The sequence below is a fragment of the Pinus tabuliformis genome, chromosome 1_2, assembly GCF_031772625.1.
Source record: "Pinus tabuliformis cultivar Carrire ecotype Pingquan chromosome 1_2, CPIR1, whole genome shotgun sequence".
In the NCBI taxonomy this organism is placed as follows: domain Eukaryota; kingdom Viridiplantae; phylum Streptophyta; class Pinopsida; order Pinales; family Pinaceae; genus Pinus; species Pinus tabuliformis.
Genome location: NC_142298.1, coordinates 840,882,871 through 840,909,706, shown reverse-complemented (window position 1 = coordinate 840,909,706; position 26,836 = coordinate 840,882,871). Strand labels below are relative to the sequence as shown.

Genomic DNA, 26,836 nt, shown 5'->3' with positions numbered 1-26,836 from the left:
CAACCTGACCCTCATGCACCTCAGAAACCAGAAACTAGCTCTCCACTGGAATACGCGGGGATTTTAACTCCTCTAGCAAAGTAAGACCACTGCCATGTTGCCAAGCTAGCTCTAGGTTGATTCTTTTTCCAGGTGTGGTTTGAGTTGGTAGTATCGTCCTTTTTAGGTTATGCTCCATCGGTTCCAGCGCCCAAACCGACAATATATCCTCTGGAACCGGCTCCAGATCCACATGGTCCGACGGATAAACTATTTTTAAAATAGCAAGGGAACTAATAACAATAATAATATTAATGTTAAATTTGATCAACCTATGGTTTTTTCCCATGTTATTCTTTTCTAACGTGGTAAGGCTAATAATTAAACCAACTAGATCCATATTAACTCCAAATTTACCAAAAGCAGAAAGGGATCAAATATATTTTCATTGTAAGAGAGGTTTACATCTCAAAAGAGATATTTGATCCCTCTCAGCTCTTCAACTGGGTAGATCTAAAGTCAAATGGATCAAGGCTACTTATTATATGATTAAATATATTATTAATTAATAATTCTATTATTAAAAATATTTAATAACAATAATATTAATGCTATTAAAGTTTATCATTAATAATTTTATTAATAATAATCATCTACTATTTCTCTACATGCATGGGCCCCAATTAGCATAACCACAACCACATTAATAAATGTGGTTGATATGTGCCAATGGACATTTGAATAATATTAATATTAAAGTTGATTATATTATTGTTATTAGTGCCGACAGATGCTCTTCAACCCAATACGGTAGCGATGTTGTAATTTTTGTTGGAATGTTCTATTTAACATTTTCAGAGTCAAACCTATGGTTTTTCCTATGGTATTCTCAATCCATGGTTTTTTCTCATGGTATTCTTTTCTAATGCGGCTTATTTAAAAACTAATAATTAAACCAACCTAAATCCATGGTAACTCCAAATTTACCAAACACAAAAAGAGATAAAATATATTTTCAATGTAAGAGAGGTTTACATCTCAAGAGAGATATTTGATCCCTTTCAGCGCTTGTAGATCCGAACTCAAGAAGGATCAAGGCTATTTATTATTTATTACAAATATTTAATAATAATAATATTAATACTAATAAAGTTTACTATTAATAATTACAGAGAAGGTGTCTCATTTTTAAATTGGTCATGTTAGGCATTGTCTACCTTTTTCATCTCCATTTGACATTTTTTCGTCTACTGTTTTGACATCTGTTTTTATCTCATGTTTTTACCTTCTTATATAGTTATTAACCCTAACAAAACATTGAGCAGTGTGGAAACTTCTTTCACGACACCTACCAATATCCATTCTACAGTTGTTGATCCTCCATCTAACGCTCTGGATCCGAGATGATTGGATGTTGTCACACCCCTCACGCCATAGTGTACCTCTAGCAGTTACACAATAAGGCACGTCAAACAATGCGTTTAAACACTTTGGGGACCAAAATCGTGATCCACCAAGAAACGAGGAATTATGAAGTGATACTAAATTCAAAGATTAGAGACAAAGAAGTGTGAAAAGAGTAAATTGTCCTGTTGCACGAGATCATCGATAAAGCGACGTGCTACCAGTCGTTTTTCACTTTAAATTTAAATTAAGTAGATGATGTTTTTAGATGCATTCTCATTGGCCCATTGAAATTCCCTGTACTGTAAATGCTCTTTTCCAAAATTATTCTTTGTAAATTTCCTAATATTTTCTTCATGGTTGCTTTTCTTTTTCAATATTATTTTCCTTGGTGAGCAGAAATTTATATATCCCCAGTGTACTTCATCACATGCGGCATGTACGCAACTACTGTCATACTGATTATGTGCAATATACCCCCTCGTAATCTTCTGTGCACACTTTCAGGTTGATCTATTTTACCAGCACTTCCAAAGGAAGCGCGTCTCACCAACCTTCAGATGACGACGGAGGCAATCAAGTTGATGATGGGGAGCGCGATTATCAATTCAATATCCGCATCATAGAAGGCAACAATCAGAGATGGAGGTTCATCGTCAATACCTTCTACGATCTGGAGGCAGATTTCGTGAAGTATTTCCAGAAGTGTGGCAAAAGTAAGGCCCCCTACTCCCTCCCAAGGCATTATGAGACCCACCCAGCAGAATCGCTCCGCTAGTGGAAATCAGAGTAAATACGAAATTAGACAAGCGCTTGGATTGGCTCCACAGACACAAGGAGGAGTATTTTTTTTTTTTTGAAGAAAAGAAAATGCTTTCTTTTCGTTTTATAAAAGAGAGAGTACATTCTCAGAGCTTTTTTACATTCTGCAGTTTTTCATTTTTTTCCCGTCTTCTCATCTTTTTTCTTCTGTTTTACAATCATATTTGTGTGAGGGAGTTACAGAAAAGTCCACTAATAGTAGTTTTGCCACGGTAGAGCACAGTAAAAAATTACAAAAAGTTGTAGCTAGTGAGCATAATATCTACGAGCGATTACATAATTTCTAGGAGTAACACAGTTGAAATATTCCCAGAATGTTGTGTCCATAGAGTATGTGCACTATAAAGAGCTGAAGGACCGAGAGTTCAAGAGGTCGCCATGTGCGTAAGTTGAAAAAAAAAAACTTATCTGGATCAGAGTGAATACCCCTCTTTGAAAGGATGTTTAACACTTGATTCTGCTCTCTGTATATGTGCGTGTATGTTGTGTTCTAAAGGCTTTAACCAGTCTCCTAATACTCCCTACCTAATTGGAGAGGATAGGAGGGTTGAAGGAGGAGTGATCCCTCACCCAGTCTATGATGCTTTTGGCATATCCATGAATGTAAATCTGTTCCTGTCTTAACCATTTTTCAAACTAAAGAGCACCCCATAGTGTCATGATCTCAACTCTGTTATTACTGCCCTGCCCTTCCTTCCACCAGAAGTTATATAGTCTCCTAGGTTCCAGAATGATGACTACTCCATAGCCACAACGAATGGTTATATAGTCTCCTAGGTTCCAGAATGATGACTACTCCATAGCCACAACTCATTCGTTGGCTTTCCCCATCGAATAGACCAATTGGATATTTTCCCTTTAGTTCCTTTATTGATATCTTCTCTTCTTTATATGTATCGTAATGGGACTGATATTTGAAAAATAATTAATAGCCTTCATGATAACCTCTTGAATCACCAATAGTTTTTGTTCAAAAATATAGGAGTTTCTGTTGTGCCAAATAGACCAAATGATGTAGAAGGGTAATGCATGGAACTTATTGCCTTTTTGGAGCCATAAACATAGGCAAGAATGCAGAGTTTGCTGCTGACCTGGAGGAACCAGAACACCCTCCCAAAATTCCTTAGCAAAGGGGCAATGTAGCAAGAGGTGGCCAATCTCTTCTTTGTGATTCTAGCAGAGGGGAAAGATGCCTCGGCCATGGAATCCCTTGCACCTCAGAGTAGCCCGAGTAAGAGCCCTGTTATGTAATGACAACCAACAAAAGCAAATGAGCTTGGATGGGATCACCCATCTCCATGCGGCTTGGAACCAATTTTTATTATCAAAATCTCGCTTTACCAATGGAAGCTTGTTGTATGTGTCTTTGACTCTTGGCTTGCCTTTCTTCATGTTACCCTCCCACAACAGTCTATCTTCCCCTTCATGGATGGAGATGCCATATTCATAGAGATGTGTGAGGTAGACCTCCCATTCAATAGCATTCTGACTGATTAAGCTAAGCTCGTCTGCCTTTACCCAGGATTGTAGTAGAGTATTGTCATTTTGCCTACTAATCTGAGCAAAATGGTGAATTCCCATGTTATTTAAGGTGGTTATAAGGTCAAATGATAGTGAATGGTTACCCTGAAATCCTTTCAGAGCGTCCATTCCAATCTCCACCATTCTTCCATCCCCACCTCCCATCTCATGAAGCCCAGCATTAATTGTCTATTTTTTGTCGTGCCCCGCCATATGGAGGAAAAAATGTTTGGCCTTCCCTGCATATATTTCTCCCTGATGAGGTGACAAATATACCCCAGCTTCCCTCATCAATAGGCCTGGAAATGAATTTCCATCTCACTAAATGAAGCTTTCCCTTCAAATCCGTCCCTGATCAAATGAATTTGGCCATAATGGCATCCAATTTATGAGAGATCTCCAAGGGCAACATAAAAAGTTGCATCCAAAAGACAGAGATGTTCTGCAAAACAGATTTGATGAGAGTCAACCTGCCTCAAATAGTTAACCACCTATGTGACCATCCAATGAATTTATTTTTAAATCTGTCAATTAGCCAACCCCAATACTTATTGTCGTAGTTGTTGGCTTAGAGTTGGAAACCAAGGTAAGTAAATCTCTGATCGAGAGTTACATCAGTAATACCAAATAACGAACAAATTTCCCCGCATCTAGGCTCCTCTGTGTCACTGGAAGTCACCAGAGATTTCGTTTTGTTCATATATAACCTCGAGGCTGCACTGAAAGTGGTAATGATGTTATGTAATACCACCCATTCCTCAATGATGTTCATGCTACCGAAAGTAGGTCGTCTGCAAACATGACGTGAGAAATATAAATGTTTATGTTCATATTTACACCATGGAACTTAACTGCGGCCCTTTCAGTACCGATCCTACAGCTGAGACAATCCATGACCAACAAGAAGAGCAAAGGCGATAAGGCGCAGCCTTGCCGAAGTCCCCTATGGGCCCTGAAGAAATTTTTCGGATATCCATTAATGATCACAATGAAATTATTAGACTTGGAACATTCCATGATCCAGCCAATGTTGGGAGGTGACATGCCGACCTTATGAAGAATCATTCGCAAAAATCCCAATCAATGTTATCAAAGGCTTTATGAAGGTCGACCTTAAGCAAACTAGCTTTCCTCTTACCAGATTTCATTGTGTGAATACATTCCTGCATAATGGCGATGGCATCCTGTATCTTCTTGTCGTCCAAGAACCCCATCTGTTCCAGAGAGATGTGAGCGGATAAGGTCCACTTGATCCTAGCTGCTATCAATTTGGAGATAACTTTGTAAATTGTGTTACACATCGATATGGGCCTATAATCCGAGAGGGCAGCAGGGTCCTCCTTCTTTGGGATTAGTGCAATGAATGTGGTGTTCATTTCCACAGAAATATATCCTTTGATTCTAGATTCCTCTGTAATAGTGATAATGTTAGAGAGCATAAGACCCTAAAAGTGAATGAAGAGTTTCACCCCACCTATGTTACCAGAAACGGAACGATGGGCAACGTTCTTGCGAAAAACAGCTCGAGAAGTGGGACAGGAAACCACGTTTTATATGGGAGTTCTCGTTGTTATTGACAGGAAACTAGTTTCTAGTGAAACAGATCATTTCCCACAATGTATTATGCAAAAACGTTTATTCGTTTTGGTTGCAACGTTTTGGTTCCGTCTCCGTTTTACGCAAAAATGTTTATCTGTTTTCGTTATAACATTTTGGTTTTGTCTCCGTTTTTCCTCCTTTTCTATATTTCCTTCTTCAACTAGTATTAAATCCCATTTAAAAAACAACAGTCTCCGAGTTGGTCCCATTTCAAAAATAATAGTCTCCGGGTTGAGTTCTGCGAGTCAGCGGTTGTGCCTGCCCGTAAAGTGAGGTTTGAGCACAATTTAAGCTGGAAAGGAGCATAGATTCACCATTCAGGAGACACTGGTCAAGAAAAGTTTAAGCAGAGAGGAGCGCATTCAAGAGAGTCCATAGCATTCTGGATTTGTTTGAGAATTCCCAATTCCTGGGTATGTGAACCTAGGCTAGCAATTGATCCTTAAGAAGCAACATATTCTCATTTCGATTGCACTCTTCCTGCATTGATAATGGATTTTTGTTGCTAACATTGAATATAGTTTGGCTGGTTGGGTAGAACACTAACATGCTTATGGTGGGCTTGGCTGTAAATGGTGTTCTTATTTTAGTTGTGGTTTCGATTTTTGTTGAATTTAAAGAATATGATACCCTGACATATGTTCAGTTATTAAACGAGGGGGGAGAGTTCTTGACAGAATAAAGTGAACAATGCCCCCATAGCCCCAGTAGGTAACATCTGTTTTCAAACAAAGAAAAAATGCCCCTACTTAGGGTGTAGACTATCAGGAATTTATGAACTTGTTTTTGCGAGTGTAGGAGAGGATTTATCATTTGAGCATAACATGCCCATTGCCATCAAGAGGCATAGGGTATATAGGCCTTTGAATAGATGCCCTGCTGCCATTGTGTTTTGGTGGTTGCCTTATAAAGGGTTGGAGGAACCGAGCAATTTCCCCATGACCATATTAAGTTGCAGCAAATAAAATAAAATCTTATACTCGGGCTATAGTCTTTTATGGATTTTTTTAAAATCTTATACTCGAGCTATAGTCTTTTGATGGCCCAGCCCTCCAACGTTGCGTAGTGTTGTTTCAATCGTGTGGAAATTAATGTGAACGTAGTTGGTAACCGTGCTAAGGTTACAGGCCCCTCTTGTCCCTTCGGTGATTAACCTATGGTTATATTAGCTGTCATGTTATGGTGCGATGATATTAAACCCTCCGTGGATTTGGACTCACTTGCAATCTGCTTGTATTGATTACTGTCCCTCCTCACCGGTCATGGGACGCCACCTGTCGGTCTCCTCGGTCTGGCCGCTCCCGCCTTTTGACAAACCCTACCCTCGTTTACTGTCATTTTCATTTGTTCATTGTGCTCGACTCTTAGCTCTGCTCTGCCGAGGTATGTTGGTGCCTCCGGGCTTCCTCTGTTCTGTGCGTTGAGCTTCTATGAGAGCGATCCTTTGTTCTGTGCGTTGAGCTTCGTTGGTGCCTCCGGGCTTCCTCTGTTCTGTGCGTTGAGCTTCTATGAGGGCGACAACACCGTCAGTTCCCTGCCCTGTGCTATGGTATGTTTGCTGTTACTCTGGACAATTTCTGTCGCATGGGTTCGTTTCTCGGCTCTGTTAACTTGTTGGTTTTTAACTGTGACAGGGTGACCTCCAGTTCCGCGCTTCTGGCTCGATTCGTTCGACCTTGCCTCCGAGGTATGCACTTGTTCTATGCCATACTCTGCCTTCGCGCCTGTTTCAGACTCTTACGGACTCGTTCCTTGTCATCAGGCTCTGGTTGTCGGTTTCGGTTTTGCAATGCCGCCTTATCAACCACAGGTAAGCGCCAATGTACTTATGGCTTTGTTTCGTTTGCTGGGTTAGCTCATTCTCTCATTCCGGTTCTGCACTAACCCTCGTCCTCCTCTGTTTGCAGGTTGTTTAAGGTGGCTGGCCGCCGAGGGTTTGCTCTCTCTGCAATCTCCGGGGAGCAGATCAAAACCCGCCCAGACTCACACAACGGGTAGGGTCTTTCCGACCACGATTCGATTGTTAGTTTGTGATGGGTTCTGATATTCCTGGTTCTCGTTCCTTTATAGTTGCAGTCACCTGAGTTGTAGTTGGGTTGTGCTCCACTCTGTCCTTTATGGCTCGAATAGCCCTGCTCTGTTGTATTTAGCTTAAGAGGTTTCGTTTAAAAGAAATTTGTTTTTGGTGAGCGCTGTCTGCTCAGAAAATCTTTCTGTGCGCTCTTGCTTGTAATGGACGGTGGTTAACTGGTTAATTGAATTAAACTGTTTCACATTTGCTTTCAGTACTTGTATTATTTTTGTAAATGGTTTGAAGGCATCGTATTCGTTACCTGGTCGTTCGTCGGTGACTGTTGAATGGTTCTCCCTCCTTTGCTGGAAATGGTTTCCTGTAGCAACGCTTTTCCCTTTTCGACTCCTGTTACAGCTTGCTGTCTTATTGTTTCAAATGCATTTTATTCACAGTAGAAGGAAGTATGAAATAGACATAGGACTCAACGTATGAAATAATTAGCAATGGATTCTTAGTTGGCAAAGTAAATGATTTGTTTTCTTTATTACAGAAGACTGTTTTCCTATCTGTTTCTTCGTACTGGAGATTCTCCCTCTCCAACTATTTTTCTCTTTGTTTTAATACTTGGAAAGTATAACTGCTTCTTGTTTTCGGTTGAACTGTTCAACCAGAATCTGTCCAACTGTTAGCCAGTTCTTTTCCTTTTTTTTTTAACAAAAATGATAACTAACTGCTAATTATTTCCTAAACTAAAACAATTCACAACTGTAATCCTACGGTCTTTAACGGCCTTCTGGAAAATGAAACAAATAACAAAAAGAAACCAAAAATGACAAGTTTAATAACCTGTCCAGCAATACATGTAGTCTTCGGCTTGTTCTTGTTTTCTTTTCGAGACAGTCAACCACCTTCTGTCTCCTCGGAGCTGGATGCTCCTGCATCATCTTTTATGGCTTTCTTTTTAAATCTTATACTCGGGCTATAGTCTTTTAGGGCTTTCTTTTGGCATGACTTAACTAAACCCACTCATAAATCTCCACAACATAATGCATAGGCTGAAGCTCTCATCCAAGCAAGTGCCTTCTAAACAATGAGAATGCATTACTCTTCAAGACAAGGCAACGCTCTTCCCATTTCTCTAAATTCCGAGAAAAATCACTTTGTTACAGTGTTACACACATTTACACACACTTAAAGTCTTCAAAGAGAGAAGAGAATTGATCTCCCTACTTAAAGTTTTTAAAAGAGAAAGAAAACATGGTTTTGTGTGTCCAAATATAAAAAAAATTCCCTTTTAATATATAAGAGTCACTAAGTAAAAAAAACTCAAAATCTTTATAAAACATTAATAAAATGTTTAGAAACTTTAATTTTTGTCTTTATATATTTTTAAATGAATTTTAATAAAAAAACTTTTGATATCAATTATATTCAAAAATCTTAAAATTAATAATAAAAAACTGTTACTTTCAATATTTTTCAAAACTGCCCACGGGGCTTTGGATTGACGGTGAATGGGTGCGCTGTTAAGGCACTCCTTGCGATAGGTCACCGGTTCAAATCCCTCGTGGGTACTTAGGTTAGTCTTAACTAGAAAATATATATATATATATATATATTTTTCAAAACTATTATGAAATATCTATAAAACTAAAAAAAGTTTTACAATTTTCAAAAGTTCACTCCAATCAACAAATTTACTCAATGCATCTATGCTATTATTTTAACTCTGGTTTGACAACTCGTATCATTTTCATTTTCGACATTTCCTCGGAGAAATAAATATCAATTACAACTTATTAGTCCCTGCCTGGGACTATAGCGATCGATAGATCGTTGACCGCCTATTAATCCATTCATTGACCATGTTTTTTTTTGCGTTATCATCGTTTAACCAATGTTTTAGAATGACAATTTTCATCTATCAAAATTTTAACCAAGGTTTTTGGCTGGGAAAAAAAGGACCTCTTATTGCAGGCTTCGCTTATACCAATGTAAAAATGTGGTGACAAGTTATATTTTATCCAAAGTCTGGAAAATTGTGGTGACAAACATGAAACTTAGGCGCATACAAAGTTTATTATATAGCTGCCACCTCTCACCTCTCAGGCAGCTGGCTACCACCGTCTGCCACCATCTGCCACCTCTCAGGTAGCTGGCTACCACCGCCTCTCAATTTCTTGCCACCAAACACAATATGAAATTAGTCTTTACCATCTGCGGAGGAAGGTTTCCGGTTACGGTGGTCGCTGTTGGTTATCTAAACACTCGGCTTCTCCTGACATATGTTGGGGTTTCGCAGTGCTCATGGCGCGGATTTCGTCCGCGATCAGGTTCTTCAACCGAGTTAAACCAGGTATATCTTGCAGAATGTCATCATTAAGGTTTCTCTTTTGTTCTTATTTGTTGTGTTATGGTTTTTAACCTCTGTTTCTCCTCCCAGTTGGGGTGGAGGGTTTTTTCAAAGGCAAAGCGTCGGGCGAGGAACTGGATGAGACCGTTGTTCGGCTCCCTGAACGCGAATAAAACAGGCCCATATGCTTTCTGGGTATTTACATTGTGCATGGTTCCTTGCTTGGTTTATGAGGTGAGCGCTTCAGCTCCATAGGGAGCTCGCTGTATGATTTATTTTGTCGAGTCTGTAATATCACAAGCTTTTGCTTAAGCTTTTTCGAAAACTGTAAACACTTGTGATAGTTAAGGTTTTCTATGCGGTCCTCCGGTCTTTATAAACTTTCTGTTTTTATACCGGCATGTCAACCGGGGTTTCATGTTTGTATATGTCGCCGAGGGTGGTGAATTTCAAATCCTGGCTGGTAATGGTTACATTCGTTTTTTGAAGACAGTTAAGAAAATAATATTTCTATTATGACTATAATTACAATGTTTGAATGTATTATTTTCCATCCTTATTTCAGAGCCGAAGTCTGCAATGGCAGGAGTGGCAGCAATGGAGGAGTGGCAGAAATGGAGACTCCTTTCATCTGCGCCTGCACCACAGAAGACAAGGCAAGCACTGAGAGCAGAAAAGACATGCGTGAGAATCGCTGCAAAAAACACATGATTGACTGTGAGAATCGCTCCAAGTGAGGTAAGTTTAATGGTTAATGCTCATAGTCCAATATGTTACCATGTTCTTCATCTGATTCGCAAGCATACATCAACAATGTTGTTCAAACAACTGCTTTAGACATTCGCTGTGCAGAGATTTCAAATAACTTGGCCATGGATTTTGATAGGTCTTTGTACAACGAAGGATTTTTACAGTTTACTCTCAATACAATGATGCAGCCAGTGGACGAAGTAATCGAGACGCTGAACAAACAGGAGGACAATCAAATTTCCCGCATCATTGCAGATTCGTTTCTGCCATGGACGGTGCTCATTGCCAAGAAATTCAACGTTCCTCTCATCTCGTTGTGGACTCAGTCCGCTGCATCGTATATAATATATTATCACTCAGATATGCTCATTTCCAAAGGCCATTTCCCCTGTAAAACCCACGGTAAGACTCAATCCTAAATACTTTCAGTAGACTGCCATTAAACCCCGTTTCTTTGGTTTATATTTAATTTGCTACTAAGGACTGAAATGTAATGCGTATTCCCAAAATAAAAAGAAAATAAAGAGATTGAGATTAGAGTTAAGGGAGTGGTAAAAAACAGACACTTATGCTAGGAATAGATTTTTTGTTTTGCTTTTGATGCTGAGAATAGATATATCGCTTCTCTTGAATTAATTATACATCTCCACGTAGAACACCTTGTATGAATGTATTCGCATTGCATCAGAGTTGGTGTATGAATGTGTTGTACTGAAATCATTATTCAATTGCGTAGGAGTGAAGCAAAAGCCGTGGTTTTTTAATTTAATATATTGTAAATCAGAATTCTAAAATGGTTTTACATAATATTGAATTTATTAATTATGAAAATGAGGTGTTGTCTATGAGGATTATTTAAATTTAAATCTTTAGATTTATACATGAGTTTAGAAAAATATATATTAAATATTTGAAAATTAGAGTGGTAAGGAACCTGTATTAGATAAATATACTAGCCAAATTATATCACAAAAATACAAAATTAATTATTAAAAACCATATTAAAAATAAACTATTGAACTGTTGCCAAACAAAATTACTTTGTTCACTTGTTAAGTGACACGACATAATTCTTTAAATCTATAAGATATTCTCTAAATATTAGGCAATCACATAGATAAGATATTCACCAAATATTAGGCAATCAAACGGATAAAATATTCCCCAAATATTAGATAATCAAACGTTAAGATATTCCCCAAATATTCGGCCATCAAACCGATAAAATATAGAACGTTAAGATATTCCCCAAATATTCGGCCATCAAACCGATAAAATATAGAAGCATGAGGACGTTTCTCTTGGGGTAGTTAGGGTAGCTAGTGAATTTGTTTTCCTTACTGCACAACGTTTTGGCCAAGCAGATTGCTCTACTATGAGTAAGTTGGTTGTGTGCCGAGGCCAGCGGTCAGCTCGCAATCCAACCAAACATAAACACGAACCATGCTGAAAAAGGAAGCAATGACAGGATTAGTTTCATCCTGTGGTCTTCTGACATACTAACTATGTGTTTGGTTTTTCTTGATGCCCTTCTAACACAGGTAAGATATTACTCCTCCAGTTGCAGACATTCCAATCCTATCGGGTCACCATGACACGGGCCGCAGACACACATGCTTAGCTAAGCTCACATGTCGATATCGTGCTTTTGTTAGACATTCCCTCATTCATAGGGTTCCTGCTACACATGTTATCACCAATTTTCTTACTATTAACTCAATAAAATGTGATTTCAACCCAGCAACAATATTGGACAACGACAACAATCACAATTACACGTAGTTGGTGGAACTTGATTTTGTAACTTGATTTTGTATTGTAAATTTTGAAAGGTTTCGAAAATACGATGAGCATAAGCTAAGTGAAATCCTTGATTTTACTCATATTTATTTAACTTTGTTAATTACAGTTTAAAAATGCTATAAGTTTTATAATTAATTTAAAATTAATATAAATAATAAAACATAAATCATAATAATATTTTGATTTTTGAAATTATTATAAAGTATGTCAACATATCTATTTAATAATGTGTATAAGAAAATAATGTAAACAAGAACCCCAAATAGCTTTTTTGAAAATTGTCGTTGATATGAGACTTTCATAATATTAGGGAGATGTAAAATTTTATGTGTTCAATTTCTAATTGAAATACTTATTTTTTTAAATAAAATAAAACAAAAATATTTTATATTATAATAAAAAATTAAAATGAATATATATATTGGTTAATTTTAATTATAAATATTATATAATATTAATAATATTATTTTTAAAGTGTTTTTAATGTTATAACTAAATATGAGTGGCAACAATTGTCACACACTTGCAACAACTGTAATACACACTGGGTCAACCCCAACCCCATGAGAATTTCTTTTCAGATAACTTGCTAATTTTTCGGTTATATAGACAGGGACTACCGACTGCATACCGCACTTGTTTAATTAACTCTATTTCCCTTTCATTTTTAAATGACATTGATAATCTGGAAACCTAAAATATATATATTCTAAATAATGTTTATCAATTATTTTTTTTGAACCAAGCCTTGATCAATGAAATCTTTCCATTTTTTCCCGAAATAATTCCCTCAAACAATATTTAAAAATCAAATGACTATAGATAATGTTAACTTTATAAAATTAAATTAATTTATTTTTTTCAATTTTTAGATTTTATTTATTTGAAATTTGGTTGGTTGATAATGCTTCATTCTTATTTTACAATGATGTGGTTTACGGTCATGGCAGTGCTGGTTTATAGTCATGGCAGTTCTATGACGTCAAAATGTGTCGTATGGTGATGTAGTCAACTATTCCGCGGAGATTTTCCATATTAATTGCATGTACGATGTGATCTCTCAAATATATTATTATTTGCAATTAACATTTACGAAAAAACTCATACTCCTTGTACGTGTGGTAAGAATTATTCACAGTTGTGATTGATTTTGATTTGAATTTTTTAAAATCACATTGCATTGTCGATGTCAATACTGCACTGCATACAAAAAAAATCTAATGTGTAAAAACATTTTTACAGTTTTCATGCTCTGTGCACTAGTCAAGAAAATCAGAGCATCATTTTACATTTACCGGCCCTGTCAAGACTTCAGAATTCGAATTGGGAAATGGTGGATAGTTTTACAGTGTTGTTGCTGCTGCATAGACTGTAACAATCGCCCGGAAGCATAGCGCTCTCTCCGGGAGCACACGTTTTTTCCGATTGTCTTTCCGGCTCTTTTTCAAAATTCACGTTCTCCCGGCTCTCAGTCATAACTCCTCACCTTCCTCTCTGCAACCACTGCCCCTTCTGCTCACCACCTTGCATGGGATCTGCGGTTATGGCGGTTCACAACGTCACCCGCGCCACCATTCTCCTCTCTTAGATCATTCTTTGTCAGCTTTTGGGCCTTCTACCTTGTTGGGACTTGAATTTTGTCAGGACTCCGTATCCCATCCAGCTCTTATCTCCCACCTCCGACTTTCCATCTGGGCATCTCTCTCCGTCGGCTTCTTTTTCGACGGTTCTAAATCAAGCCTTCGATTGTACGGGGCCCTCCCTTGGATCTCCCCTCGGTCTTTTTGGGATCTCTCACCGGCCTGGGGATGGCCGCAGACAGCGACTCCCCGGGTACAAAGGCTCTATTGGCGGCGGCCATTGAAACCGAAGAGGCTATCTATGCTACAAGTGGGAACCCCAGCTGGCATGACACTCTGTCAGGCTCCCTCCCTTCACGGCTAAGGGACCCTCCCCTCTTCGCATCTCAGCAACAGTTATCCCGCCGGAAAAAAAACAGAGCACCAGCTAAGACGGTCCCCCCCCCAAAGGCGGTCACGATCTCCGGGTCTTTCTTGACTGAGCGCATAGACAGTCTACAGAAGTTTGCTCTTGTTGGGAAATGGTATTTCCCCGAACTGGCCGAAGCAGACATGAGAGCATGGATTTCAAAAACATGGATGCCTATAATCGGCTACACTCCCATTATCTCCCGTATGATGAAAGAACGGTATTCTTTCCACTTCCAAAAGCAGGAGGACTTAGAAAGGGTTCTGGATAAACCGTGGGTATCTGGACGGAGTTTCCTATCGCTCTCAAGGTGGTACATGGGCTTTGACCCTCTCAAGAACACACCTTCTCACTCTTTGATATGGTTAAAGCTTCCCAATCTCCCACTCGAGCTATGGACGCAGGAATCTCTCGAATCAATTGGCAATGCGATTGGTAAATTTATCTATGTTGACCCATGGATTCGGGGGGAAAAGGATAAGCGCATTGCTTGGATACTCATTGAGAGGCCTTACAAAGGCGGCTACCCCGAACAGCTGGAAATCATATGGGAAGGATCCCGTATATATCAGAGAATTGATTTCTGGGGCATCCCCTTCAGATGCTCCACTTGCCATCGCACAGGCCATCTACACAATGATTGTAAATACAGGAGAACGAGGCCCCTTCGCTCTATAAAAACCAAGGATCCATCTGATAGTGACAGCCTCTCAGGGCGACATTTCTCCTTTATGTCCTCTGATCATGCTAATAAGGGAGAACCGCCTAACCTCGCTGACTTTAAAAGCCCCCCGCTATCTCCCCCTCTCATGAATATGGCCGACTTCTCATGCCCTCCCATCCCGGAACAGCCAGAAGAGAACTCGGTCCCCTCCCCGCTCCCCTTGAATGTCGCTGATTTCGTTGTCGGTTCCCATCCAATACAAATATCCTCGTCCCCTCCATCTCCAACAACCAAAGATTTTCACCCTTCTTCGACCCCTTTCAACTCCCCTGTCTCCTCCCCTCTCAACGAACCGGACAATGACATTGACCAACTCCTGAACCGTCACCCTCCCATCCTTGAACCGCTCACCATCCACAAGCCCGCCTTCCCTTCCATCAGTCCCGCCTCCGCCAAGAACATTACCATCCGCAAAAAAACCAGAGGTGGCAGCAGGCATTTTAGAGGACGATCGATCGCCACAGATTTGGGAGTCATTAACCTTCCTCTCATCGACGTCCCCATCCTTGAGTCTCCTCCCCCTCAGCCTCTTAGAGCAAGCGTGGCTGGAAGCTCTTCTAAATGACCTTCCTCGTCTCTTACAACATTCGGGGTTTAGGAATGGCCCCAAAATTCTTGGCTTTGAAAGCTACATTCCTATCGGAAAATCCATGCATCATTTTTGTACAGGAGACCATGCACACCAGTTCGTCTGCAATCGCTTTCTTCAGAAGAATGTTTCCCTCCTGGCACATGTCGGCAATCAGTGCTGAGGGCCTGTCGGGAGGTCTAGTGTCCATTTGGAACCCTCTTATGGTCAAAGCCATCGCATATAAATGTCAAGCTGGTATTCTCCTCTCCGCGAGCATTCGGGGAAGACCCCAACCAATAAAGCTGCTCAATGTTTACGCGCCTTACAAGAACAGAACCCCCTTCTGGGACTCTTTTCTCCTAACAGGCATCCTTGACATACAATCTTTGATCATTGCGGGTGATCTCAACTTCACGCTCTGCTCACAAGAATGTTGGGGTCACTGCTCGTCTATGGACAGTTTAGCAGTTAAAATGCGTGCTGAGCTCCTCAATAGGGACCTGGTCGACGTCCCTCCGGTTCCTATGGCCCCCACGTGGAACAATGGGAGAGTGGGTAACGCTTATATTGCTAAGCGAATTGATCGTTTCATCCTGTCTTCTTCTATCATTGAGGACTGGGGGATGCCCACAGCCAAAACTGGTGTTGCCGCCACCTCCGATCACAAACCCATTTCATTAGCATGGGTCAATGAACAACAAAGGAAGGGTTACTCATTCAAGTTTAATACAGTTCATCTACAGGATCATTCCTTTGAGGCCTTTGTCAAGTCCACTTGGGGCCATATCACTCTCTCTGAGGATGCTCCCTTCCTCACCTTCTGCGAAAAGATGGACAAACTCAGGGGGGACGTAAAGTCATGGCAAATCAAGAAAAAAGCATCCGACTCTCGGGATCTAAGCAATATCTCGCAAGAAATAAATTTCATCTCGTCCTCCATCCATCTTCACGGACTATCCTTCGACAAGAAGATCCTCCTATGGTCCCTTGAGAAACAGAAACAAGATCTGCTCCTAAAAGAGGAGGCCTCATGGAGATTGAAAAGCCGAGCTCTCTGGCTCAAGCAGGGCGATAGAAACACCAAGTTTTTCCACAGTATCGCCAGTGCGCGCAGAACAAGGAATTCAATCTGGAGCATGAATGACTCGATGGGCAACACCCTCATCACTCAGCATGACATCTCGGCCGCGGCAACTTCATTCTTCAGAGGTCAATACAAACGCCAGCCTAATGACATCTATGACATGATGTGGGCGGTTAACCACCTCCCGACCATGTTTGACGATGCCGCCAATGATCTTTTCCTCAGTCCTATTTCGGAAGGAGAACTCTCTAGCATCATAAAAGGCTTCAAGAAGGACAAAAGTCCCGGGCCTGACGGCATTCCAATCGAATTTTTCTCACATTTTTATGATATTCTTAAAGATGATCTTCTCAACATGGTAAATGCTACTTGCCAAGCTGGGAACATTAACAGCGCTCTATCGGCCACTTTCATTGCCTTAATTCCAAAGATTGAGAACCCATCATCCTTCGGGGATTACAGGCCCATCGCCCTATGCAATGCTCTATATAAAATCGTTTCTAAGATCATTGCTGAGCGCATGAAAAAAACTCTCAGTTCCTATATATCTCCTCAGCAACATGCTTTTTTGAAGGATCGGCTCATACTTGATGCCGTCGCCCTTGCACAAGAAGGTCTTTTTGCCATTTCCTCCAAGAACATTGACGCGGCCGCCCTCAAGATTGATCTCTCAAAGGCATTTGACTGTGTCAGTTGGAGCTTCATCCGAGTTCTACTTGCAAAAATCGGACTCTCGCCACGGGCATGCAGATGGATTATGGCATGTGTTGAATCCGTTCACTACTCTGTCATTATCAACGGAATTCCATCCACCTTCTTCCAGGTGGAACGAGGGCTCCGTCAGGGATGTCCACTGTCCCCACTTCTCTTTATTTTGGTGATGAACTCTCTTAGTTCGCATATCAACCTTGCAGTCTCACAGGGGAGGTGTAAGCCGGTTAAGATTTGTAAGGACATCTCTCTCTCTCATAATTTTTTTGTTGATGACATTCTTATTTTCGCCATGCTATGTAAATCATCTTGGGCATGCTTATACATCATCTTTCAGAAGTTCCATGCGGCAACTGGCCTATTCATCAATAATGACAAAACCAAGTTATTTCATAACAACTCCAACCTTGCCACTGCCCTTTGGGTAGCGACTCGTTTCGGCATCAACCTCGCACTCTTCACGGAAGGCCTCCCATATCTTGGTTTCCGACTCAAAGTCAAAAATAACAAATTTGCTGATTGGTTATGGCTCATTGACAGATTCTATAGCAAAATCTCCAAATGGGAACACAGAATTTTATCACTTGCTGGTCGTTTCGTCCTTGTACAAGCGGTTCTTTCCCAATTATCAGTATATTGGGGTCATCTCTTTGTACTCCCTGCAAAAGTTCACAAAATCATTCAGTCAATTGCCGCTAATTACCTTTGGGGAGGCCATTCCTACCAATCGAAATTACACCTGGCACGAATGGATTTCATCACCATTCCCAAAAAGAATGGCGGTTGGGGTCTTATTAATATGCGGCGTTTTGGCAATGCTCTCATCGTCAAATCCATGCACAGGGCCTTCTTCGGGAACAGCCCATGGTCTACTCTTATCAAGCAGAAATATTTAAAGGGTCGCAGCTTAGATTTCTGGCTCAGAAGATCCACTCTTGGGATCTGCAATGGATCTCCCATCTGGTGCTGCTTTCGCAAGAATCAACGTTTTTTCTTCAGTATTCTCAAATGGTCTTTCTCTTCTGGTTCTTCCGTCTTCATTGCACTTGACCCCACCCTTCACAACCTGGAATCCCATATTCCCCCGGCGCTTCTCACCTTTTTTCACACCAGGGGCATCTTCACCTGGTCCATGCTCATTGACTCATGGTCCTCATTGTCGCCCATCTGGAAATCGGACTATCAACTTCATATTCCCCCCCCCCTTCGTCCCCTTTGGTCCTCCGCCACCCTTCATTTCTCTCGCCTGAACATCCTTCAAATGGGGCCACATGACTCCCTCATCTGCTCTACAGACTCCACCACCCACCCCATCACTGTTAAACGACTCTACTCCGCCCTCACCTCACTCACCCCGCCTCTTCCCTCCCCCTTCCCACACAAACTTTGGAAAGCCAACTGCCCTCTCAAATCCACTCTGTTTGGCTGGCTTCTTTTTCATGACAGGAATCTTGTATGGGATGTTCTTCAACTAAAAGGGTGGCAGGGTCCAAGTCAGTGCTGCTTTTGTCGTTCTCACTTGGAAACGAACATCCACATGTTCTTCCAATGCACTGTCACCTCTGCCATTTGGATCGAGCTGTCAACTTGCTATGGCTTTCCTGTCCTCCTTTTCCCCACGGTTAAGGATGCTTTCTCTTGGTGGTCTTCACAGCGTCCCTTCTGGCACGCCATCTTCCTCCTCACGCTCTGGCATGTCTGGAAGTGGCGGTGCGGCTATGTTTTTCGGGACTCTCATTCACCTCCCGAAACCATTATATCCTTGATTACTGGCAGCTTGCCTCCGGAGTAAATCACACCAGACGTCGACTCCTTTCTACAGGCGGCATTCCTCTGGCGGCTCCACATCTGCTAGCATCTTCTCACATTGGCAATATGTCTCAGTGCACACACAATATCAGTGAATACTTGTATCAATGTTTTTTTTTAGAACATATGCTCAGAATGTCTTTGACCATTTTTGTTTTTTATTATCCACAGCATGAGACCTGATGCGATATGTTGATCGATGGTTTTCCGATCCATATTTTGCTATGTATTTATCAAAACAGTTTATATGAACTCAATATAACATATATAGTTTTTTCTTCTGAAAAAAAAAAATCATTCATTTTTTTTTTATATAACATGTTCATTTCTTTTTTATTGAAATGTTAATAATGATATGAGATTACATAGATCAATTATTAATCTATAAAATGATTATCTAAAGAAAATTGAAATTAGTTGCAAGATACATAAAAACCACTAAAATTCCCACCCATTACTTACATATATAGAAAAACGTCAAACTCAATCTCTATGAAATGGTTTTATTATGGTATTTTATGGACTTATAATTTTCACATCTCAATTATCACTTTTTATCATCTCAATTGCCCCATTTTCTCTACATTGTCATTTTCGTACCTACATCAATAAATTTCTACCAACTATGTACATCATAAATATGAGTTGCAACTAACACGTGGCTTTTAATAAAAATATATATATATTTTAATTTTTTTAATCAAATAAAAATAACACGTGGTCTTTAATATGAATTTCTAATCAAATAAAAATATTGCATAGTTTTTAATCAAATAAAAATATTAAATTTATTAATTTAATCAATCAATAGAAGCATTTAATGTAGAAGAACTGTAATAAGGTAGAAATATTTTTTAGTTTAGAAACATAGTTCTATGATTTTGATTCCTAGGTCTAGCAGTAATAAGGTAGAAACATTTTTTAGTTTAGAAGTATAGTTTTATGATTTTGATTCCTATTTCTAGATACTATAAGTTCAAGGTCATTAACAATATTGTATGGCTACTAAAACTTGTATATAAACCAAGCCTTGATCAAAGAAATCCCTAAACCTTTCCATTTTTTCCCAAAACAATATGAATCAGTTGTTGAGTATTTATTTAACTTGTATATATAGACAAACTGTGTAAATTTGTATTAATTACAAATATTTAATTACAGATTCAGGCTGGATTTTTTTGTCTTTTCAAAATCATCAGCCTCATTCCCAAATTCATCAGAGAAAGACTTCAGTACCAGACAACAAGAATAAAATTCACGTCCTAGATATATTCTCCACAAAAGTATTCTCACTTTTCATTAAAACCAACAATTAGCGCTCACAGAATCATTTCCAAGAAATCCAAAACCACCACTCTATCACTTCATTGTTCACTTCACCATGACAGTATGCCAATCAATCAGACACCTTTTTCAATTTAGGATTGCCCTGCAAATACTCCAAAAAGATCACTATGACTATTCCTGGGCGAAGACTACTCCCTTGCCAATCATCATTTGCCATGTAATCCAATTGCCTCCTGGATTTATGCCTTTTTAAACACTTAGGAACAAAATATTTTTCAGTGATGTCTGATACAATTATTTTTTTGTTTTATTGAAAACAAATGATTCATTTGTTAGAAAATAATATAAATGAATGCATTGTCTGATGCAATTATTTTTTCCTTTTATTGAAAACAAATGATTCATTTGTTAGAAAATAATATAAATGAATGTGTTGTCTAATGCAATTATTTTTTGGTTTTGTTGAAAACAAATTATTCATTTGTTAGAAAATAATATAATGAATGTGTTGTCTGATGCATTTTTTTTTAGTTTTATTGAAAACAAATGATTCATTGGTTAGAAAATAATATAAATGAATGTAATGTCTCTAGAGTGTTAGAAGAAATTTTGCATAGTCTTAGGTGCTCTCTAGTTATATTCTTGATGTTTGACCAGGTCATTTGTAACAATATAATTTCTTTCCTTTTATAACTTAATAAATAGTAATCTCGTAAATAGTGTAAACACATGTTCAACATGTAAGGGCCACTTTCTTTTATTTCCATCAAATTAAGATAAATTTATCTGATTTTCTTTGTACCAGATTCTGTCAAGCAATTTTATACTTTTTTATTGTTATTACACTCAAATGCTTCTGGTACATGCTTCTGGTACAAGCACTTATCTATAAGTGATGTAAAAATTTAAGTGTTCACAATTGTTTTAGTTTATTTTTTTAAGTACTTAAGTATTTATCATTTACAATTTTTGCACTTATCTATAAGTGATGTAAAAATTTAAGTGTTCACAATTGTTTTAGTTTATTTTTTTTAAGTACTTAAGTATTTATCATTTACAATTTCTTTAGTTTTAGTTGTATGGATAGTTATAGATTTTTCAGTTTTCACAAAATTACTTTAGTTTAACTCATTTGGATAGTATCAAATGCACATAAATTTAGCCTTCACAATTGTTAATTACTTAATTAATGTTTATGTTTCAAATTTATGTTAAAATTTGGTAGGGACTACTTTTTCCAGCCATAAAGATCAAATAGCAATAATAGAAAAAACATTGAAGTGAACAATAATTGAATAATAGGCACTAAATATATTTTTTTGTACCACTAATGGAATTTTATGTTTTTTTTTTAATCTTGAAGCTAAAAATAATTAATAGAATTACACTTACTACATATCACATTGTAAAATTTAAGTATAGTAATGAAATTTAATGGTTTTGAATTTAATTTTACATCAAATGAAATTATGATTGCTCTATGAGTATATTCTCTCATGCAATACATTAAACTATGCATGTGAATAAATTTATTTCTTCAAACTCTTTGTTAATTGTACTTTCTAATTAAGTATCAATTGTATTTTTCTTTTTATTTTTTAATTAGTTTTCAAATATAAACCATGCAGATTAGAATTGGTTGTGGAAGAGAATTATCTATTCTTTATTCCACTCATTTGTCATTACAATGGAAGAAAGTTCACCAGCTTCACAAAGTAGACCACCCCTTTCCCAACAGACTTCTTCCACAGGAGTATCAAAAAAAGTCCAAAGCAAAGAATATCAAGAAGCAAAAAAGGCCTTTGAATCAATGTCATGGGCGGCCGTGAAATGCATTAAATCTTATAGTGGAGGAGCAAGTGGATCAAGCAGTTCAAAGTCTTGGTTTTTCCCTTATTGTAAAACACAGAAAACAGGGAGTGTAGCAAGAGTTCGATGGCATTTACTTGGAATGGGGAAAAAAGAACAAATAGTTATATGTACGAGTGTACCTAAAACAAAGAAAGCATCTCTACATAAACAATTTAATGAACTTGAAAAATTGAGACATATTGTTGAAGGTTCAATTCAAACCAACAACAATCCTAGTGGATTGGCAGTTGGTGGTCAACACTCTTATTCTCAACATCAAGTTTCAGTTTCCCACCTTGAAAATTTATGGGATGTAAAAGGGAGGGGAAATCTTGATGCATCCATTGGGCGATTTTTTTTCGCAAATGGCATAGCTTTCAATGTTTGTAGATCTCCTTATTGGAAGGAAATGGTGAGGGATCTAGTTAACACTATCCTTAAAGGTTACATGCCTCCTAGTTATGAAAAGATGAGGACGACAGTGTTATCTGAAGAGAGGGCTCGGGTTGAAGCTCGACTTCATGACATTAAAGATAGTTGGAAAGAATTTGGGGTCTCCATTGTCTCAGATGGTTGGAAAAATGTCAACCATCATCCCCTTATCAATATTTTGGTATCTTGCCCGAAAGGAGTTATGTTCTTAAAATCTCATGATACCACATGAAAGACAAAAGATGGTTCATACCTAATGGGTCTCTTCAAAGAGGCAATAAAGGAGGTTGGAAGAGAAAATGTGGTCCAAATTATTACAGATAGTGCCTCAAATAATGTCCTTGCTGGGGGGTTGATTGAGGATGAATATCCAACAATTTTTTGGACTCCTTATTCTGTGCACTGCATGAATTTTCTCCTGAAAGATATTAATAACATTGCATGGGTTAGGAAAACTATAAATGAAGCAAAGATGCTACAAAATTTTATTGTTAATCATGCAACATTCATAGAAATTTATAGGAAATATGCAAATCTTCAGCTTCTTCGATGCGCTGAGACTAAATTTGCATATGCATTCATCATGCTTCAACGCCTTATTAAAATGCATCAATCTTTGAGAGAGATGGTGGTATCAATGGATTGGCAGAGATGGAAGGGTTCTCATATTGGAGATGGCCCAAAAGTTGAGGACATTATTATTGGCGTTTCTTCAGAGGATTTTTGGAGGAGAGTGGAGGATATTGTCACCTTGATCACACCTATTGTTTCCACCCTTCGCATATTTGATAGTGATCAACCATGCTTAGGGGATTTTTTTGAGAGTATGGATCAAATGAGAGAGAAACTTCATGATATAATGGAAGATGAAAATTCTAGGATTGACAAAGACACTAGAAATGAAGTGTGGGAACTTAGTTTGACAAGGTGGAAAATGCTTCATAGCCCTCTTCATTCAATTTCATTCTTACTCAATCCTAAATGGTTTCACAAGAAATTATCTACAGATGTGGAGGTGATGCAAAATTGGAACACTTTTATAAGTAGGTGTTACGATCATCAGGATCACACTACTTTACGACTTGAGTTAGGAAAGTACTTGAGATTAGAAGACCACTTTGCAAATGAAGACTATGCATACAATAGAGAACAACTTGGACCCATAGACTTTTGGATGCAATATGGTACAGGGACTCCCTTGCTTCATAGTTTGGCTATTCGTTTGCTTTCACAGGTATGATCAATACCAAATACCTTTAATGTATTGATTTATTGTTTAAGAAATTAAGTCTAATGTTCATTTTTATTATTTTCCTTTTAAGATTTCAAATGTCTATTGCTAACATAATGTTAATTTTGTTTTACAGGTTACTAGTTCATCTGCATGTGAAAGAAATTGAAATGAATATGTCTTTATACATTCATAAAAAAGGAATCGCCTAGGTACAAAAAAGGCACAAGATTTGGTGTTTGTACACTCAAATCTATGCTTGTTGTCTCGACAACAACTAGAGTATAAAACTGGACCCACTAGAATGTGGGATTATGGTGGTTCACAAGATGATGGAGATGATGAGCTTCCACTTGAGGTGATACAAGACAATGTTGAAGACATCTTTGATAGTACCAAGAAGTCTATTGACCATAATAATGCTTTTGGAATTGGGTCAAGCTTAACAACCATTCTAGAAAATGAGACAATCTAGATTATTAAGTTTATTTGTCTTTTGCAAATGAATTGCTAGAAGTGGCTTTAGAGATACATTTAATTATTTATATTTCAAATCTCTTATTCTCATAAATGTTTGCTATTTTTTTGGAATTAATGATTGGCTAAATTTTTGGATTTGCAAAATTATGACATCTTTCTTAAAAGTAAATCACTATTTTTTAATGTTTCTTTAGAAATTCACGTGTGGAAACATTAGATTTTTATGATTAAAAGTAAATCACTCTTTATAAATGTTTCTTTAAAACTTCACATGTGGAAACATTAGATTTTTATGATTAATGTTGTGTTTTATATTGTTAACCTTTAATCTTGTTTTTTCTCTCTCCTCATTTCTTATACAGGAAACCTGCCAACTCTGTTTCTCGTATCGTTCTCGTTTCTTGTTTCGTTTCCCGTTTCACATAGCCACCCACTCTTCAGGACCAGGACTTTTCTCTTTCGCACAGCTCTTTAACACTTCGATAACTTTTTCAGACAGAAATTGGCTTGGCCGAAAAGTACTTTTCTCTTTCGCACAAGTCTTTAACACTTCGATAACTTTTTTCAGACAGAATTGGCTTGGCCAAAAAGTAATTTTCCTCCTGATCGAACATGAGGGGAAAGTCTACTATGGAATATGGACTCAAGCTGTGAGGAAAAATATTGTACTTGAGATTCATAAAATTTGCTAAAATGGTGAAAATCTTCTTGCTTGATTCCTTTTTTATCATGGTAGTAAATGCCATCAATACCCTTGATGCCTTTGATCGAGTTCCTCTGCCTTCTGAGATTAGCACATGAGTGAAAATATTTAGTGTTTTTGTCACCTACTGCAACCCATAAAGCACGGCTCTTGAGGCGCCATTCAGATTCCATGGATAGCAGAATGCGATTATTTTCCCCTCCAAATCCATGATAATGCTTTTATAGCGATCAGAAAAATATAAGTGGTCAAGGGGGTCATTGAAATATCCAAGGGTGGTTTCAATATCAACGAGAGCCTTGTTATCTGTAGCTTTTTCCTCCCTGATCCAAATCAGGACTTCTTCTTGAGAGCTCGAAGTTTACCACAAAAAGTACCCATCTGATCAGCAGAAGGAGGGAGATGGGGGTGACACCAAACTTCAGTCACCAATGCATTGAAATCCTCGTTTTGAAGCCACGAAGAGTTAAATTTGAAAGGAAAAATGCATTTGGAATCCATGCCTTCCCAAGAGAGGAAGATAGATTGATGGTCAAGGATATGTGAAAAAATGATCTGAGATGAGACCCTCGACAGTGTTTCAATCAATGAATGACTAAGGAAGAAACGGTCCAAATGCTTTGTGATGCCCTCTGAACTGGTGCATTCCTTCCTCCAAGTGGGAGCAATGGTGCCTAGAACAATGTCACACAGAGAAGAGCGAACGAATTGAAAAAAGTCTTAGAAAAAATTGGATAATGGGTCCATAATCGCCTTGTCTACCAAGATTTCTACGCTCCCCATTGTTAGGGGATAATGGACTGAAGTCCTAGGTTGATGATGCAAAGACGATGTGGGGAGCCCAAAAAATATCTAGAAAGAATAATGCCAACATCAATTTTCTAAGCATGGAGGGAGAGGAGAAAAGGTTCCACATTGCCCCTAGTCTGCCAGAATGTCCCCTTACGTCTGAGGCGCAGATGAACCAGTTAGGATAGACTCAGAGCAGAATTTCCTAGGTGTTCTCACCCGAATACAGTCTCATGAAAAAGGATAATAGAATATTCAGGGACAAAATGATCATGGAGGCATTGATGAAGTGGCGCAATCCCTCTAAGGGCCCGAGGAGTTTGTGCTTTACATTTCTTTCGGCAGCGAGAACTCCATTTCGAGCGCTCAGACTAAGGAGTTGGCCATGGGTTTGGAGGCCAGCAGGGTGAAGTTCGTCTGGGTTCTGCGGATACCGTCTGATGCCGGATCCAAGTCGTTCTCGTCGGCGCTCGATTTTCTCCGCTAGGGATTCATTAGTTGTATGGTGAAGGAGGAGCAGGGGTTAATCATTCTAGGGTGGGCACTACAGTTGAGCATTCTGGCACATCCTGCCACCGCTGGCTTTCTGTCCCACTGTGGATGGAACGCCGTGCTGGAAACGATGACGATGGGCGTTCCCATGATCTCGTGGCCGCTCTTCGCAGATCAGCACTACAACTCTAAATTTGTGGTCGATGAGATCGAGATCGCGCTGGAGGCGCCAAAGAGAGCAGAACAAAATTACTGGGTGGTCCCCAGAGACATGTTTAAAGAATTGTGAAAGTGTTAATGATGGAAGAGAAAGGCAGGGAATTGAGAAAGAGAGTGAGAGAATTGAAGTTGGTTGTGAGGGCAACAGTGGCGGAGGGAGGGTCTTCCTACAACAATTTCAACCTCTTTGTCTCTGAAATCATGTCTCTCTCTATGTAG

The 26,836-nt window shown here is 38.7% G+C and overlaps 1 long non-coding RNA gene and 1 pseudogene across 1 annotated transcript; both read left to right on the top strand.

The window, feature by feature from the left end:
* The first annotated feature begins 1,820 nt into the window (after positions 1-1,820).
* LOC149208567 (UDP-glycosyltransferase 72E1-like) lies at positions 1,821-26,836 on the top strand (annotated as a pseudogene).
* On the top strand, positions 7,006-7,570 carry LOC149208568 (uncharacterized). The gene is made up of 2 exons (XR_016252138.1): positions 7,006-7,135; positions 7,233-7,570. It is a non-coding gene; the product is annotated as an uncharacterized LOC149208568 (long non-coding RNA).